This window comes from Heterodontus francisci, chromosome 41 (assembly GCF_036365525.1).
Source record: "Heterodontus francisci isolate sHetFra1 chromosome 41, sHetFra1.hap1, whole genome shotgun sequence".
NCBI classification, from domain to species: domain Eukaryota; kingdom Metazoa; phylum Chordata; class Chondrichthyes; order Heterodontiformes; family Heterodontidae; genus Heterodontus; species Heterodontus francisci.
The window spans coordinates 30,595,073-30,599,210 of record NC_090411.1 but is presented as its reverse complement, the minus strand read 5'-3'; positions in this window follow the sequence as shown (position 1 = coordinate 30,599,210).

The window sequence follows — 4,138 nt, the reverse complement described above, 5'->3', positions numbered from 1 at the left end:
AGACCACATCAACTACATTATCCTCATCTATCTTCCTTGTTACTTCAAAAAATTCGATCAAGTTGGTCAAACAAGATCTTCCCTTAACAAATCCATGCTGACTATCCTTGATTGACCTGTGCCTTTCTAAGTGACAGTTTATCCTGTCTCAGAATAGATTCCAATAATTTGCCCACTACTGACTGGCCTGTAATTATTCGGTCTATCCCTCACTCCCTTTTTAAGCAGAGGCACAAAGTTAACAGTTCGCCAATCCTCTGGCACCACACCTGCATCTAATGAGGACTGGAAAATGATGGTCAGACCTTCCGCTATTTCCTCTCGTGCTTCTTTTAACAGCCTGGGGTACATTTCATCCGGCCCTGATGATTTATCAACTTTCAAGGATACTAATCCCATTAATACTTTCTTTCTCATGTTTATCACATCCAAAACTAATACTTCACACTCCTCCTCCTTAACTGCAATATCTGCATCACCCCTCTTTTGTGAAGACAGACGCAAAGTATTCATTAAGAACAATACCAACATCTTTCGCCCCTACACATAGGTTACCTTTTTTGTCTTTTATGGTCCCTACTCTCTCCTTAGTTATCCTCTTACTCTCAATGTATTGACAAAGCAAATTTGGGTTCACCTTGATTTTTCTTGCCAATATTCTTTCATGCCCTCTTTGCTTTCCTAATTTCCTTTTTGATTTCACCCCTCCGCTTTATATACCCCTCTTGGCTTTCTCTATTATTGAGTCCTCAGTGTCGGACATGAGCTTTCCTTCTCTGCCTTATCTTACCCTGTAAGCTCCTTGACATCATGGTACTCTAGATCTGGCCATCTCTCCATTTTTCTTTGTGGGAACATGTTTACTCTGAGCCCCTTGAATCTCCCCTTTGCCTCCCACTGTTCTGACATTGATTTACTTTCAAGTAGATATTTTCAGTCCATTTTCGCTAAATCACTGCTCAGTTTGGTAAAATTGGCCTTGCCCCAATTGAGAACTCTTAACTCCTGTTCTATTTCTGTCCTTTCCCATAATTATGTTAAAACTGACTGAATTATGATCACTACCACCAAAATGCTCTCCCACTGCCACTCCTTCCACCTGCTCAATTTCATTTCCTAAAACTAAATCTAAAACTCTGCCCTATCTTGTTGGACTTGCTACATACTGGCCAAAAAGTTCTCCTGAATGCACCCCAAGAATTCTGCTCCCTCAATTCCTTTCACACTAAAACTATCCCAGTTAATACTGGGGTAGTTAAAATCCCCTAGTATTACTGCCCTATTGTTCTGGCACTTCTCAGAGATTTGCCTACATATCTCCCTTTGCCTGTTTGGGGGTCTGTAGTACACTTAAAAGCAGTGTGTTTGCCCCTTTTTTGTTCCTTAGCTCAATCCATATGGCCTCATTTGATGAACCTTCCAACATATCATCCCTCCTCACAGTGTCATGATCCTGTACTTTTTTTTCGGATTATGCAGTTTGCCTTTAAGGCTTGCAAGGGATCAGTATTGCTTTAAGAGCCGGCAAGCCTTAGGAGTTATAGGAAGGTGCATTTTCGTTGTCTTAGAAACGGCTATTTGGAGACTGCAATTCAAAGAGTGCATTCTCGATACCATGGAAACAGCCACTGGGAGTGAGCCTGATGCGATACATTTATTACAATTCAGTTTGAACTAGCAGTTTGTTTGTCCCAACTGAACACATAACACAGAAGACAGACAGCTGTGGTGTCCGCACTGAAAAAGAGCTCTCGACCATTTAAACTGAAGGAAATAGGATTTTTATCTGTTTAATTATTATCTCTCAAAACTCTAAGTCGAGCAAAGACAGAGATCTCTGGTAGTTTAAATTGAAGAAAGGGAAGTTAGACTGTGACGATCTTTTATTCCTTAAAAAAAAACTCTGAAGTCAGATTGATTCCATTGAAAGTGTTTGCAAGTTTGTTAATTGAAATTTGCTGGAGAAAGAAAGCATCACCTACTGGCGTTAGACTACGGACTGTTCTACTGTGGAAGAACCTTTTTTCCCGCATCAGACGACTGCGAGGGACTTCGAACAACATTCTGCGAGGGACTTTGAACAACATTGGACTGTAAATTTGCAAGGACTCTAATTTTTCTATTTTTAAATGTTCATAGTGTTTAAGAATTTAGTTCTTTTAATTAAAAGAGTTAATTTGTTGATTTAAAGACTCCTGGTTTGGTTAGCCTCATTCAGGGGTTAATGGATGGCACAATTTGGTGGGTCTTCCTTTAATTTGGAAAGTTTTTAAATGACATGTTAGCCGATCTGTGGAACAACGGGATTGAATTAACAGTGCGTTGGTCCTGCCGCAGTCAATTGTATATTTTGATTGGGGGCTTTGACAGGAGCGGTCGGTCGTAACAACAGCTGTAATAATTTCTTTGACAAAAATTGCTGCTCGCCCCCCTCCCTCCCTATTGCGTCTGAAAACCCTGTAACCAGTAACGTTGAGCTGCCATTCCTGTCCCTCCTTATGCCATGTTTCTGTAATGGCTATGATATCATACTGCCACATGTCTATCTGTGCCCTCAGCTCATTTGCTTTAGTTGCTATACTCCTTGCATTGAAATAGATAGCCTTGAGCAATGCCAACCTTTTTTTTTAAATTTTCTAGTCTTTATTTCCTCTGGCGTTCAGACTCATCCATTAATTTTCTGCCTTCCATTTCTGATTTTGTCCCAACTGAGTCTATCCTCAGGTCCTCATCCCCCTGTCAAACTAGTTTAAACCCTCCCCAACAGTACTAGCACCTTTTTATTAGTTTAGTTTAGAGATACAGCACTGAAACAGGCCCTTCGGCCCACCGAGTCTGTGCCGACCATCAACCACCCATTTATACTAATCCTACACTAATCCCATATTCCTACCACATCCCCACCTGTCCCTATATTTCCCTACCACCTACCTATACTAGGGGCAATTTATAATGGCCAATTAACCTATCAACCTGCAAGTCTTTGGCATGTGGGAGGAAACCGGAGCACCCGGAGGAAACCCACGCAGACACAGGGAGAACTTGCAAACTCCACACAGGCAGTACCCAGAATTGAACCCGGGTCGCTGGAGCTGTGAGGCTGCGGTGCTAACCGCTGTGCTTCCCACAGTGTTCAGCACTGAGTTTTACTTATCACTACCCTATATCACATCAGCAGAAATATTAACTTTCAGGTATCTTCCACACGTGCTGCCTGGCCTGATTATGTCCAGCATTTTCAGGTTTTCATGGTAGATTTCCAGCTGCAGTATTTTGCTCCTGTGCCTGTGGTTACTCAGAGTGGGGTGGAGGATTAAAATGGTAAGCGCTTGGATGTTCAGGGTCAGACTTTGCAGAATGACCAGAGATACTCAGCGAAGTAATTCACCGACTTGAATTTCCCAAGGTAGAGGAGACTGCATCGTGACCAGCAAATAGTGTCCTGGAAGCAAAATGGTGCTTTAATTCAGCAGCAATAACTTACTGATATAAGTGCCTTTAACGTAATAAAACGTCCCAAGAGGCTACACAGCAGTATTATAAAATGAGATATGACACTGAGCCCCAGAAGGAGATATGAGGTCAATTGACCAAAAGCTGGGTTAAAGAGCGAGGACAATGTGGGACACTGTCCCTTTAAGTACAGAGCCTCGCTCAAAGGGAGGAGGGTAGACCTTGTCAATCAATTCAGCAGACCAATTAACCGCAAGCGCGAGCCTGGCGGGTGAAGGATGGGCAAAAGAGCCAATTAAATCGCCTGCAACGTAGCTGGAGTCCGTCAATCAACGTAGTAGCCAATCAGGAAGTAGCGGGGACGGGATTCTGTGACCTTGCGACCAATCAGCCACGAGCAAAGGCAGGACCTCCGGTTGATCGCCCACCGAGCGATCGTTATTTTGAAATAAAGAGTGGGTGGTATCCTACCGCCAGGGAGAGGGGCAAAATAGTTCCCAATGTCCAAAGAGAAAAAAATGAACGGAAAGTCCGAGTGAAAGCGAAGATATTTATCTATAACATTACACAGAAAAGGGTTATTATAAAGGACTTAGGGGTATATTTTCCTTCCCCATTCAAATTGCGCGTGAGTGCAGGGGCGGCGCGTTTATACAGAGTGATTGGGAGCAGTGTGAAGGGGCTT